The sequence below is a fragment of the Phyllostomus hastatus genome, unplaced genomic scaffold (assembly GCF_019186645.2).
Source record: "Phyllostomus hastatus isolate PE091 unplaced genomic scaffold, TTU_PhHast_1.1 phas_contig_38, whole genome shotgun sequence".
In the NCBI taxonomy this organism is placed as follows: Eukaryota; Metazoa; Chordata; class Mammalia; order Chiroptera; family Phyllostomidae; genus Phyllostomus; species Phyllostomus hastatus.
Window position 1 is genome coordinate 28,253,713 of NW_025333869.1, and position 16,135 is coordinate 28,269,847.

General features: G+C 35.0%; 1 protein-coding gene across 1 annotated transcript in view; it reads right to left on the minus strand.

Annotated features, from left to right (window-relative positions):
- MYPN (myopalladin) overlaps positions 1–15,693 on the minus strand; it is a 113,265-nt gene extending 97,572 nt beyond the window's left edge. Inside the window, exon 1 of the mRNA XM_045841936.1 lies at positions 15,642–15,693. The gene's annotated coding sequence lies outside the window, so the exon portion shown is untranslated. The remainder of the gene's footprint in view (positions 1–15,641) is intronic.
- Positions 15,694–16,135: the final 442 nt, after the last annotated feature.

Here is a 16,135-nt window from a genome sequence, read left to right on the forward strand (position 1 = left end):
AAATAAACACATGGAAAAGCAAATATAGAAGGAAAAATAAAACAATTGCTTTCAGACACACTCTCACTGCAATATTTTAGCTGAAAACATGAATTGATATACATTAAGCATTACTGCTGAAAGGCAGGGCATTGGAAGGCAGTCTGAATGCTTTGACAGACCTTTTTTTCTTTGTTTCTTTATATGACTGTCATTTTGCAAAGACAATTAAGAGCTTTGCTCTTTTGAAAGTAAATTTAGATCCTTGGGTATTATTTCTCAGCACATCAACACGGGTCACTGAATTTTTTTGCAAGTTATGGGTAGAAAAATAACAATTGGAATACTCTCTCTTCATAACCTTAGTACTATATATCTTAAATGCCAGTATGCCAGCCTCTGGGTGATTCCACCCAGATTCTATTTTGGGGCAGCACTGATATCTCAGAAAGCTGAAAACAAAGTTCTGTGTTCTTATGCATGACCCAAATAATCAACTAACACTGATGATGTGACAGAAGAGAAATGGCAATTAACATTTCTTCCCAGCATACTCTTAGTCAGGAAGCAGCCTCAGTTTCCTCTAGTTCACTACTTAACAGCAACTCTGCACGGTACTATTTTCTTAATATTACAAGGAGGAAACTGAGGTTTAAAGAAATTTAGCTTTCTCAAAGTTACTCAACCAGTTTGCTGCACAGGTTGGTAAATTCAAACCTAGGCCTTTTATTTTAAAACATATTCTCTTTTTATTGTTCCCTTCTGTCATCTCAGAAGAATAATGATGCAAGTCAGTTCGAAAATAAAAATGCTACTCACAGGAGGAAATTTACCATTACTTTTCTATGTATTGATAGGCAAAGGGCTATTAAAGCTATTAATTTGATTTGGGGGACTTGGTGTTTAACAGAAAACAGAAGAGAACTGAAAAATAGCATATGACTAAGTGTAGGGCTATTTTCATAATGAAGACTCAGTAAAATTGGTTACTGAAATAGCAAGGGCTGATACACATTTCTGAGAACTTATCATCTTATTACATGAAATCTATCATAAAATTAGTTAATGTTGAATGAAAGTTACTTGCTGCCATGAAGAGAAGAGCATAAAGGTAGAGGTTGGAGAATTTAAACCATGGAAAGTTCAAAAGAAATTTGTATTTTATATAAAGTCAAATTCACATTTTTATTTGCATATGGATCTATCCATTTGGTATTTGCTTGTTTTAGCAAACTTCCTATCAAATAAAGGCAGCAAACTTTAATGTACAAAGCCCTGGAAACCCTTTTTTTGTTTTGCATTTTCATTCATTCTGCTTATCACCTAATTGTTCTTTATTCTAAAGTGAGAATGGATTAGTTAAAACCTAGTCTAAACAAAGTCTCTCGTTAATATCTTAGCTATCCTCTCCTTTCATTCTAGATAATAAGCTTTAACTAAAAATGTAGGTGATAATGTCAATAAAAGGAATAACTATACAGATAATGTCACAGAGAAGTTAAACACAAAAATTTACTACAGTGTAAACTGAGCTACAGATAAATCTATTTGTAGAAAGTGCACTGGCCTGACAATGTTATGCAAATTTTAACCAAGAATAAAAAAGCCCTGGTATAATCTGAAATGTGATAATCCTGAACCTATAAAATACAAACAACCTTTTTAGTCTTCTGCACAAATTCCTGTCTCCAACCCAAAAATTCTAGCAATATTTCATTGCCTTCTTTTTCTTCCTTGCTTTTGTTCAGTTTCCTCCAGTTACTATGTAATTGAACTACCAGTGATTGCAACATTTGTTACATTGCTGAATTAAATTAATTTTTTTATGTTTTATCTATTTACATAGATCAATTCCTTGAGAATGAGAGCCATTAAAAATTCTCTACAGTCTACACAGTTCTAAACTCAAGGCATGGTGCAAAATAGGCACTTAATTATTTGTCCATGGTGTGCCACAAAAAATGATACATTAATTGTCAAGTTATAAGTTATTTACTAAATTTGATGAATACTTATTGAACACTTACTGTGTCCCAGGAAAGAGCAAAGGACCCAAACTCTCAGCAACATTAACTGATTTAATTGTAATGAATGGTTTTAATATTAGTTTAACACAGAAACACTACTAAGAATCAATTAGCCCTGGCTTGTGTGGCTCAGTGCATTGAGTGCCAGCCTGCAAACTGAAAGGTCACAGGTTTGATTCCCGGTCAGGGCACATGCCTGGATTGTGGGCCAGGTTCCTAGTTTGGGGCATACAAGAGGCAACCAATCGATGTTCCTCTCTTATGTCAATGTTTCTTTTCCTCTCTTTCTCCTCCCTTCCCCTCTCTCTCTCAAAAAAAAAAAAAAAAAGTCAATTCCTATGAGGAAGGGAGCTAAAAGTGATTAGGGATATTCATTGTGTATCAGTCACCAACTAAAGAGCTACAGAGCATATGTGCTTTGGCTCCGTGATTGTTTACAGTTCCTGAAATAATTGATATGGGGCACCCTTGCTTTTGGAAAAGGTTTGGGGCTGTTTGTAGCACCCACCTTACCCAAGAGTTCTTCCATAGGTGCTACAGAAGAGGGATCCTCCTGCATTAGCTTACTACCATTTTTTATGACCACCTTTGTACGACCTTTGTCTTATATATCAGGCCCTTGCTTTCTGTCCACCCCATAAAATCACTCTTTTTTCTTCCATAGGCTGCTTATCTTGAATTGCTTCAATACCCTACTGCCCATGGTTGAGGGGCAGTTCAGTCCACTCTCATCCCCTAGTTTTGAGGATACCAGCTCGTCACAGACAGAGCTCCCTGTTTTCCTAGAAATAAAGAGTACACTTAAACACATGATATTTTCCCATTTAAATAAAGATTTCAACTATTTGTGACTGACTCCAAATTAGACTTTTTGAAAGGCAGATAAGCCAGAAAGAATTACTTATCTCCCTGAGTGACCTTAACTGATCCAGCCCAGTATCCACACCAACCAAGCTCTGTTGTTCATATTTAATATATAATTTAATTTAATACAGGAAGTTTGGGTCATTATCTCCATAAAAGCCATTGTAAAATCAAGATATTTAAGTACCTTAAGCTGAGAATAATGATGTATCTAAATCAAATTTTAAAAAGATATATTGTCTCTTTCCAAAAAAATAAACTAATATAGGAATATGAAGAGTTTTAAAGTTGAGACATCGATGTGTGCCTTGTTTGGTTTGAGCATAGTATTTATATACATGTATATATAATAGTGTGTGTATATATATATACTCATCAGTGATATAGTAAGATGGTAAAAGAAGAAATCAAATAGATGCTATAATTAGGCAGAGAGTAAGTTTATTTAGAACTGATTCCAACCTCACCACTTATTATCTGAGAAATAGGCAAGTTATTTAATCTTTTTGTGCCTCAGTTTTTCCATCTCTAAAAAATGAGGAAATTAATAGTACTTAATTCTTAGGATTGCTGAGAATTAAGTTAATATTCTTAGAACAATACTTGGCTCCTAGAAGATGGACAATAAATGTTAGCCACCATTATTATCATTATTATTATATTAAAAACATTATTTTAAGTGAGTATCTTTTAATCTGGTTTTGTGAAGTCACATGGAGTGAAGTATATACAGTTGTGCTGAGCTGTAAACTCTGAGGAAAGGCCAAAGGCTGAATGGGCCATCTAGACTGATGACTCAGACATAGCAGCAGTTCAGGTTTCCAGAGTGATTAAGTCAGTCCTTGGCTTCTAGCCTGACACTGACAACAAGAATGCCAATTAGTGCCAAGAGTAATGAGTTTTTCTAACATTGGTGCTGTTCATTAGAGATTGAAATCAGATCATTTATATCTTGTATAGAACATTAATAGTAATCAACCAAGTTCATATTCAAACCAATGACAAGGAGGTAAAAGTTTCATATCTGTTACCATGCTCCTGAACCATCTGCTTCTGAATTCTAAATTCTCAACTCATCCACTGCCAAGGGGCTAAACATAGCTAAAGGATTTAAATTATAATTTGATCTGACAACCACGTATCAAACAAGACTTCTTTAGCCAAATAAGTAGAGTGGTGACAAATATCACAGCAGTATATCCACTCTATGGTATGTGCTTTATGACAAGAAAATGATAACTGAGGGTATTGGTAAATATCTTACTTCTCATGTGATCTAAGAAAGGATGTCAGCATAAGATTGGTATGAAACTTAGGTAAACAGAACTATTGCTAAGGTTAAGAGATTTAGAGAGGAAACATCTAAGGAAGTGAAGAATATCTTAGTCTTTCCATGATCCTGAATTCTTTAATAAAGAAATTTTCAAAACATATAAACGCCATGTGGAACAAGATAAAGCAAATTTAGATCTGCTAAATAAATACTGCTAATGATGATGATGATGAACTGGGGCAGATGTCAAATACAAAGGACAGTGATGTTTTAAGTGCTATTACTTAAACACTCTTAGGTATTAACACTGTAATTAAAAAGTGTTTTATTGTTTTTTATTAGTGATTTTTCGAGTCCTGTCAGCAGGTATGCTTTAATACTCATGTTTTGCCTATGAGGAAACTGACATACAAAAAGAATAATTAAGTAGTTAAAGTTACACAACTCAATACAGCAAGTCCTTGAACAACGCCATTTCATTCAACGTCATTTCCTCGTTTCCTTATAATGTTGATGAGAAAAAAAAAAAGTCGATTCCCAGAGGAGGGGCCACTGTGTAGAGTTGGCACAGTTCTCTCCCTGTTTGAGAGACAAGATTTCCCCTCAGGACTCTGGTTTCCTCCCACATCCCAAAGATATACACGTGAGGTCAATTGGCATGTCAAAGTATCCCAGTGTGAGTGAGTGTGGGTGTGGGTGTGATGCACCCTGTGATGGAAAGGCGTCCTGTCCAGGGTGCGTTTCCACCTTGCAGTGCCCTAAGGAGCTGCTGAGAGAGGCTCTGACTACTTGCGATCCTGAACTGGAATAAGAGGGTTGGAAAATAAGTATCTTACTTGTTTTTATTAATCTTCCTTAAATGCGCCCTGGCTGGTGTAGCTCAGTGGATTGAGCGCAGGGTGCGAACCAAAGTGTCGCAGGTTCGATTCCCAGTCAGGGTACGTGCCTGGGTTGCAGGCCATGACCCCCAGCAACCACACATTGATGTTTCTCTCTCTCTCTCTCTCTCCCTCTGTTCCCTCTCTAAAAATAAATAAATAAAATCTTAAAAAAAAAGAAGTAAAACATCATTATTAAAAAAAATCTTCCTTAAATGCATGTATAGCTTGCATTTATTTCAGAGTTTTGGGTCTTTAGAAGCTTGGTGAAATTTTTGTGACCAGAAATATGCCATAAGAACTTAACTCACTCTTATTTGTATCAATTAGCCTACAGTAAAATTGATTATGTTTAAGTCATTTTGCTTAAATTTGCAGGTTCCAAGAACCTATTCATGAAGTTAAGTGAGGACTACTGTACTAGAAAAAGAAATCTGAGTATTGAGTTATTATTTGCATAGATTACTATTTTCTTTATCTTCAAGTTTTTGTGAATTTTTTTGTCCACATACATAAGATGATATGATTTAGGAATTATTATAAATATTTGTTAATTTTTATACATTATCTTTTGCCTGTCTCTGAATAAAATTCATACCAAAACAGTGAAATGTCTTAGAATATTCTATTCTACTTGGATTTTGTGAGTGAAGGTCCTAGAGAAAAATCTGTTTCAAAATCTTATCTCCAGGCAACCTACTTCTTAAAAAAGAGTTATTTTTAATTGTGGTATAATATAAAATTTACCATTTTAAAGATTTTTAAGTGTGTCATTAAGTATATTTCATGTTGTGCAATAATAATCACCAACTTCTATCTCCAGACTTTTTCTATCTTGCAAAACTGAAACCTTTACCTATTAAACAATACTTTTCTATTTCCCTCTACTCCCAGATCCTGGCAACCACCATTGTACTTTCTGTTCCTATGAATAGGGCTACTTCTAATTCTAGGTAACCTATTTATGAATGTTCACAAATGCTTTGCATTTTAAAGAAAGCTTAAGGGAAAATTACTTAAATTGTTCATTTCTGGTTAGTGTTTGAAGTAAGGATAAATAAGGGTTCTGCCTTGAGGATCCACATTAGGCTGATTCTAGGTACTCTGATTTAGTAGAGTTATGAAATGGTTAGTTCTTCAGATGGGAGGCAAGGTGCTCTAGTCTGCAGTGTGATTTATTATTGGCTCTCCTACCTTGCCAAGGCCCAGAATACTTCTACAAACTGTGACAAGAAAGAGTTATTCACATGTATTGCCTTTCATATCTCACATCTTCACGTCTTACATCTTTATACAGTTTCAACCACCTAATTCTTTTTTCTTTGAAAGTCCTAAAGAACAAGACCCAGTAAGAATATTTCAGGGCAGCATAATTCTTATCATGGGGGAAATTTTATTTATGATAAAATCCTGCTGGCTATATTTTTACAGCATGGTTTTGTTAAGAGTTCTAGGACATTTTATGATACTTGAGAGCAAATACAGTGAACCCCAAAGGCCAAAATCACTGGTTCCTAATTTTTTCAAGTACAAGGATGTCTTTCCAACATTAAAAAAGGTTGTGGATCTTCCAAGAGATGATAAATAGAATTTTTATCCTTTGATTTAGAAAATACATAAACAAAAAAAGGACCATTAATTTAATACATATTTCCAAGAAAATTATGTTTATTAATTGCAACATTTTCTAAAAAATAATATGTCTATAGTATTCTGTTTCCAGACAATGCTTGATGCATAATTGTGGACCCTTTACAATTGCCTCATGACCCCAACAAGGGTCTTGATCACAGGAGAGAAATTACTGCCCTCCCTGGCTGGGTGGCTCAGTTGGTTGGAGTGTTGTCTGATTTTCAGTCAGGGTACATATCTAGGTTGTAGGTTCCATTCCTAGTAGGGGCATATATGGGAGGCAACTGATTGATGTTTCTCAGATTTATGTTTCTCTCTCTGTCAATCTCTTCCCCTTACTCTCTCTCTAAAATCAATAAACATATCCTTCAGTGAGGATAAAAAAAAGAGAGAGAGAGAGAGATAAATTAATCATCTAAAGAAGAAAAAAAAAAAGAAACTTCTAGCCCAACTCTCTCACTCACTAGCTATATGATCTTGAGAAAATCACTCTATATACTTCAGTTAACTCATCTTTTCAGTTACTGAAAAGTGAAGGAAATGTCTTTTTTTTTTCTTGAGGAGATTGTGAATAGTATAAAAATATAATATATAAAGTATTTAAAAATCTAAATGTGATATATAAAGCAAAATACTTTTAAAAGCAATGTATAAATATGAAAGAATTTCACATTATAGAAAAAACACGGAGAACCTTGAACATTAGTGGTTAAAATAGAAAATTAGCATAAAATGACTATGGTAGGTGAATTTAGACATCTTAAGAAAAGAACTACATTCCAACATAATTATGAGGGTGTTTATAAAGAACTGTTTATAATAGAATAAAATTGGAAACAACATACAAATTTTAACATGAAACAATAATTGTGACATATAAAATTTTAAAAAGTCTTCAAAACAGTATTTATAATATGACCTTATTTATTTACTTACTTATTTTTATTTCTTAATTATAGTTGACATAGACCCTATTTTATTTTTTAAAATTCAGGAGTACAATATTTCAAAATTTTAAATGGTTATATCTAGGTAGTAGAATCATGAGAGATTTTTCTCTCATATTTTTTCTTAACTGTACTTTTAAAAAAGTCCTAAAAAGGGTATATTATATTTACATAGGGAAAAAATAGTAATATCTCCTTTCAAGCCAAAAAACTAAAAAACAAGAACAAAAAACCCCTAAGCCTCAAGTACACCAGAAGAAAAAGCAAAACAAAATTTGGCTATTGCCTAATTGATAGTATCCTATCTATTTATAAATAAAATGTGTGTGTGTGTATAAATATAAATTTGTGTGTCTATATTTCTACATCTACAGTATCTACATTTGAGGAAGTAATCAGAATAAGTAGGAAAGAGAAATCAAAGAAGAAAGAATCAGCAATGCTCATTTAAGAGAGCTTTATCTGCTCTTGATGGTAGAGCTTGGAGTCCCAGTCCAACACTATCAAATACCATGACAATTACCTCTCTTGCTGCAATCCATGCTCATGCAGTAGCATTCTAATGTCAATTTAGTTTTTTATTTTTATTATTTTTTCCTTTTATTGAGTTTTCCATTTAGTTTTTTTAAAAGTAGATTGCCTTATAAGAAAAAGTTATGTTGATTAAAGAACATATTTGTTTTGTTCTAAAGCTATCTGTATCATTGTAAATTAACAAATTGGAATTCTGGCTGCTATATTATCTTGGGAGTTTGGTTAATGTAAGTAATTTGCAAAAGTACTGGGTCACTGTAAGAATTTTTAAAAAACAGCTCAGTGGGTGGGTGCAGAGATCTACTTGTCTTGCAGCTGCCAAGACAGCCTTGTAGGTAGCTCCTGTACAACACCACACAAGATGTGGTGGGGGTGTGACTCTCAGTTGGCCAGCCAGAGGGGAAAGTCCACCAATGAATAAGCCAACAATACCCAAAACTGAATTACAGTGAGAGCCCACATGAACTGCATAAAGGGCATCCCTAGAGTATCCAGCTCAGTAGTTCAAGGAGACTGTACTATTGAGACCTACAGAATCCTACCACAAAGGGCCACCCAATGAAGAAAAGGAGTCAAAATAGATCAATCTAACATGCAGAAACAAACAAAAAGAGCCACCTGAAATGGCAAGACAAATAACCCTCAATTGAAAGGAAAGGAGGAATCCCCAGAAAGAATGCTAAGTTAAACTGAGACAATCAGTTGATCAGGTATAGAGTTCAAAGTAATGGTTATAAGGATGCAAAAGAAACTCTGTGAGGACTACAAGGAACTTAGTGGGAATTATATCAGCACGAAAAAGGACATAGTAACTATGAATAAGAATCAGAAGGAACTGAAAAATACAATATCTGAAATGAAGAATACACTAAAAGGAATTAAAAGCAGACTAGATGAAGATGATTGAATCAGTGAGTTGGAAGACAAAGCAGAAAAGAACATGCAGTCAGAGCAACAAAACAAAAACAAAGTCAAAAAGAATGAAGATAGTTTAAGGGGTCTGCAGGAAAACATGAAATATAACAATATTTGTATCATAGGGATTCCAGAAGGAGAAGAAAAGGAGCAAAGGATAGGAAAAAAATTGCTTGAAAAAATAATGACAGACAACCTCCCTAACTTGGTGAGGTAAAAAGTCATGCAAGTCCAGGAAGCACAGAGGGCTCCAATCAACATGAACCCAAAGAGGCCTGCTCTAAGACACATTATAAATAAAAGGGCAAAATTTAAAGACAGAGAGAATCTTAAAGGCAGCAAGGGAGAAACTGCTAGTAATATATAAGTAGCTTCAATAAAGCTATCAGCTGATTTTTCAACAGAAACACTACAAGCCTGAAGGGAATGGCATGAAATATTCCAAGTAATGAAGAGCAAAGACCTACAACCAAGGCTATGCTACTCAGCAAGGCTCTCACTTAAAATGGAAGGAAAATAAGGAGCTTCCCAGACCAAAAAAAAAAAAGGCTAAAATAGTACATCTCCACCAAACCAGCTTTGCAAGAGATGCTAAATGGACTGCTTTAAGAAGATGAAAAAGGGAGAGCAACACAAGTACAAAAGGAAAAAATGGCAATGAATAAATATCTATCAATAATAACCTTAAATGTAAACTGATTACATGCTTCAATCAAAAGACATAGGAGATGAAAGAAAAAGAAAACACAACCCACATATATGCTGTCTACAAGGGATCTACCTTGAACAAAAGATCTACACAGGCTGAAAGTGAAGGGCTAGAAAAAAAATATTCCAAGCAAATGGACATGAGAAAAAAGCTGGGGTAACAATACTTATGTCAGGCAAAATAGCCTTCAAAACAAAGGCCATAACAAGAGACAAAGAAGGTCATTACATAATACTTAAGAGAGTTGTCCAATGAGAGGATATAACCCTTGTAAACACATATGCACCCAACATAGGATCACCTAAATATATAAGGAAACTCTTGGAAGACTTTAAGAAGGACATTTACAGCAGCACAGTCATCACAGGGGATTTTAACAGTCCACTGTCAACAATGGATAGATTGTCCAAACAAAAAATCATCAAGAATATTGTGGCATTGAACAACAATCTAGATCAAATGGACTTAATTAATGTCTACAGAGCATTTCAGCCCAAAGAAGAAAAACATACATTCTTTTCAAATGCACATGATTCATTTTCAAAGATAGACGACATGATAGAACACAAATCAAGTTTCAACAAATTCAAGAAAATTGAAATCATATCAAGCATTTTCTCAGATTGCAATGGCTTGAAACTAGAAAACAACCTCAAGAAAAAAATTCAAAAACATTAAAAAACATGGAGACTGAAAAACCTATTATTAAATAATGAATGGGTTAACAATGAGATTAAGGAAGAAATCAAGAAGTACCTGGAAAAAAATGAAAACAAACACACAACAACAATTCAAAACCTATGGGACACAGTGAAGGCAGTCCTGAGAGGAAAATTCATAGTAATACAGACTTGCCTAAAAAAGACAGAAAAATCTCAAATAAACAAAACTCTACATCTAAAAGAACTAGAGGAACAACAACAAACAAAGCTCAGAATAGGTAGAAAGAAGGAATTAATGAAAATCAGAGCAGAATTAAATGACAAAGACACTAAAAAAAAACAATTCAAAGGATCAGTGAATCCAGGAGCTGGTTCTTTGACAAGATAAACAAAATTGACAAACCTTTAACCAGACTCATCAAGAAAAAAAGAGAAGACCCAAGTAAACAAAATTGAAATGAAAGAGGAAAAGTAACAATTGATACCACAGAAATACAGAGTATTGTAAGAAATTATTGTGAACAACTATATGCCAAGAAATTGAACAATGTGGGCAAAATGGATAAATTTCTAGAAATATACAATCCTCCAAAACTGAATCAAGAATAAGCAGAAAGCCTGAATAGACTGATAACTAGCGAAATCGAAGCAATCATCAAGAAACTCCTGGCATACAAAAACTCTAGACTGGATGGCTTCACAGGCGAATTTTACTATACATTCAAAGAAGAACGAACTCCTATTCTTCTCAAACTATTCAAAAAAATTCAAGAAGATGGAAGATTCCCAAACTCTTTTTACAAGGCCGGAATTATCATAATTCCAAAATCAGGTAAAGACACAACAAAGGAAGAAAATTACAGGCCAATATCTCTCATGAACATAGATGCTAAAATCCTCAATAAAACATTGGTAATCCATATCCAGCAATATGTTAAAAAGATCATATACCATGATCAAGTGGGATTCATCCCAGGGATGCAAGGATGGTACAATATTTGCAAATCAATGAATATAATATATCACATAAACAAAATGAAGGACAAAAACGACATGACTATGTCAATAGATGCTTGAAAAGCATTTGATAAAATCCAGCACCCATTTATGATAAAAACACTCAGTAAAGTGAGGAACATACTTCAACATAATAAAGGCCATATACAAGAAACCTACTGCCAACATCAGAGTCAAAGGGCAAAAACTAATAGTTTTTCCCTTAAGATCAGGAGCAAGACAAGAGTGCTCATTTTCACCACTCTTATTCAGTGTAGTACTGGAAGTTCTAGTCACATTGATCAGACAAGAAAAAGAAAAGTCATCCATATTGGGAAGGAGGAAGTAAAACTTTCGTTATTTGCAGATGACATGATAGTGTACATGAAAACCCTACAGTCTGCACCAAAAAACTATTTGACCTAATAAGTGAATTTGGCAAAGTAGAGGGATACAAAGTCAATAATCAGAAATGATGGCATTTTTGTACACCAACAATGAACTATCAGAATGAGAAACTAGGGGGAAAATCCCACTTACTGTAGCACAAGAAACTTAAAGTACCTAGGAATAAATTTAACCAAGGAGGTAAAAAACTTATACTCAGAAAACTGTAAACACTGAAGAAAGAAACTGAGGAAGATACAAATGAATGGAGGCATATACCTGTTCATAGATCAGAAGAATTAACATCATTAAGATGTCCATACTACCCAAAGCAATCTATAGATTCAGTGAAATTCCTATTAAAATACCAATGGCATATTTCAACAATCTAGAAAAATACTCCAAAAACTTATTTGGAACCCAAAAAGACCCCAAATAGCCTCAGCAAATTTAAGAAAGAAGAATAAAGTTGGAGGAATCACAATACCTCGTCTAAAACTATACTACAAGGCCACTATGATCAAAAGAGCCTGGTACTGGCATAAGGACAGCACACAGACCAATGGAAGAGAATAGATTGCTCAGAAATAAACCCATGTCTTTATGGTCAATTAATATTTGGCAAAGGGGGTATGAGCATACAGTAGAGCAAAAATAGTTTCTTCAATAAATGGTGTTGGGAGAACTGGACTGGTATGTGCAAAAAAAAAATGAAACTAGACCACCGACCTACACCATATACCAGAATAAATTCAAAATAGATATAAGACTTAAATATAAGTCATGATACCATAAAAGTCCTAGCGGAAAACATAGGCAGTAAAATTTCAGATATCCCACGTAGCAATATTTTTGCCTATATATTTCCTAGGGCAAGGGAAATAGAGGAAAAAATAAATAAATGGGACTATATCAAATTTAAAAGTTTCTGCATAGCTAAAGAAACCATCATCAAAATGAAATGGGAACCAACTGAATGGGAGAACATATTTGTCAATGATACCTCAGACAAGAGTTTGATCTCCAAAATATATAAAGGACTCATGACTCAATGCCAGGAAGACAAACAAACAATCCAATTAAAAAATGGGCAAAGGTCCTGGACATACAGATGGCCCGTAGACATATGAAAAGTTGCTCAACACCACTAGCCATCACAGAGATACAAATTAAAACCACAATGAGATATCAGCTCATGCTGGTCAGAGTGGCTATCACTAATAAATCAACAAATGACAAGTGCTGGTGAGTATGTGGAGAAAAGGAAACCCTAGTGCACTATGGTGGGAATGAAGACTGGTGCAGCCACTGTGGAAAACAGTATGGAATTTCCTCAAAAATTAAAAATGGAACTGCCTTTTGACCCAGCAATTCCACTGCTGGGGATCTACCCTAAGAACCCTGAAACACCAGTTCAAAAGAACTTATGCACCCCAGTGTTCATAGTAGCACTATTTACAATAGCCAAGTGCTGGAAGCAGTCTAAGTGCCCATCAGTAGATGAGTGGATCAAAAACTGTGGTACATTTACACAGTGGAATACTAGGCAGCAGAAAGAAAGATTGAACTCCTATCCTTCGCAATAGCATAGATGGAACTGGACACTATTACACTAAGTGGAATAAGCCAGGGTGGTGAAAGACAAATACCATGTGATCTCACTTATAAGAGGCATCTAATGAACAAAATAAACTAATGAGAAAAATAGAACGAGAGGCTTGGAAACATGCAACAGACTGACAGCAGCCAGAGGAGATAGGGGAAGGGGGATAGTGGTGAAAGAAGGCGAAGGGATTAGTCAACATGTATGAATGACCGATGGACATGGACAATGGTGTGGGGATTGGCTGTAGGAGCAGGGGGTGGACTGGATGGAGGAGGGCAAAGGGGGAAACTGTAATAGAATAACAATAAAAATAATTTTTAAAAAACAAGTTAGAGTTCTGAGCTTGGACAGCTGAGGACCAAATGATGGAACCCGTTGATTTCATTAAGGTAATTACAAGCTGCAAAATCTTATGACAGTCAACCATTGGACTTCCCTAAGAAGCAATCTTAGATTTCAACGTCTGACCTTTAGCATGAAATAAATACAAGGCAGGTGTGTTTTGAAGACTTTATCATAACACATATCCACACTATGAACAGTGGGGATGGTTTTAGCTATGACCCAGCATATCTGGACCTGGAGTTGCAGAAGAATTGAACACTAGAGAAAGTAAGTCTGTTATCCAAAATTGCAGTTGATACCAGCTCAAACTTGAAATTATAATTGGTGCCTCCTAGTCTAGCATATAAAACTGTTTTTACAGTCTTTATGAAATTGTGCCACAGGTGTATAATGCATATACCCATAACTGAATTGTCCTTCCTTGTTCAGAGCACTCAGGTTGATTTTCTTCAAATCTGTTCTATATGCTTTATAATACGTGTAAATGTTAAACATTGTTAAAGTGGAGTGGAGGAAAATGTGGCTATTTACTAAAAATCTAACACTTTGTCGTCACTGTTCTAGATGCACTATATCTTACTTCATTTATTATTTACTAAAACATTAGGATATGTACCATTTAATTCTCTAATAATATCATAAATGGATGCACTTTACCCCATTAGGTCATATTCAAGATTATCATTAAATAAAACTTATACAGACTGAAAAACATTTATTAATCATCTATTTTTATATAGCACCGAAGTACCACTATAACTGAAAAATTTTGGAGCAATGGGTTGTAAATGGTCACTCAGAATGGAGACTGGAGGCAATGAGAGTTTCCCTTTACAATGAGTCAACAGTTAATACTCCCAACAGAAGAGTTTTTTCTTCTCTCTTGTTACTCACTTAAGTATTCCCTTAAAACAGAGAAAAAGAAAGAAAGCTCACAAAAGACCACATACTGCATGATTTCATATATAGAAAATGTCCAAACAGGAATGACTGCCAAATAATTATGAGTTTTTTGGTAGGATAGCGATGAATGTTTTATAATTAATTGTGGCAATAGTTAGGAAACTGTAAATATACTAAAACCCACTGAATTGTACACTTTAATTATTGTGTGGCATGTGAATATATCTCAGTAAAGCTGTAATTTTTAGGAGTTCTAGTTTGCTAATTACACAATCCCTTCAGAGTGACCCTGTGAGACACCCTCTTAATAGCACTAGAGAGTTTTACCATTAATGAGATGTAATTTCAAAAGGCAATAGGTAATATAAAAATGAACTCCAGTGCAGAAGGCAGGAACTTGTAGAGACCATGGAGAGTGATAGGCAAATACTCTTGACTGGAAATAATTCATGTGCATCATAAAGTAAATCACTGATCTAATTCTTTATGAAATAATAACACTGAGAAAATCCTGGCCCCCTTCATGATTCTGTTGTCTGCCTTTGACCAGCTCAACCACTCTGTACTTCATTCATGAAAAAAGCACCCGGTTACCCATTTGTTTCATTTCTAACCTTTCATTTTTGGCTCTGAAGTAACACATACATTTTAATATGACTTGTAGGTACCCTTTCTTCATTCTTCTTCTACATGGTTTTATAAATTTTCTAGGACAGCCTCCCCTCTGTACACTTGAAAAAACAGTACCTACACACCCCAGAGAGCCCATTTCCACAAGGAGAAAAGGGGTGGTTCAGATGAAAACCTTGGGTAAGGACAGATATAAGAACATTTTTATTGTTCCCTTAAACATTAATTCCTGGAGGCATCAGGAAACTTCCTAGTAAAATTTACTAGGCAATATTAAACCTTTGAATTGTCTGGACATCCCTTTAAGAAATTCTTGCTTTGCCTTCCAGGATGATTTCCCAGGGAGGGCCTTACCTGACACAAACAGCAGTGGAGCTCCACAGGTTAAAGAGGGTTTCGCCACAGGACTCCCAGCCCCTCACCTCATTTGTTGTAGGCAGGGAAGGCTGCCTGACTCTCTCTTCCTGGGCTTGCCCATCCTGCTAATTTTAGGCTGCTTCCTCATGCGGCTGCCATGGGTATCAGAGCATGTGGCTGCTCTCCGAGAAGCTATTTTCTCCTATGAGTCTCACTTGTTTGTTTCCAATTTCTCTCTTCTCTGTGACCACCCCTCTCCACCTCTGTGGGGTTGAGCTATTTCATAGTAATAAATAAAATGTCTTTCAGAATCATGCTAACTTTAATCTAAATTTATTACTGAATCTAAGAGACCAAGATACACTTTTTATATTAGCTTTTAGTTGTACCTTCCAGTAGCCATATTTCCAAATCATATGTATCTAACAAATATTTACTAGGGTTTTACTGTGGGTAAGATGTTGCCTTAGTGACAAGGATACAATGATGAG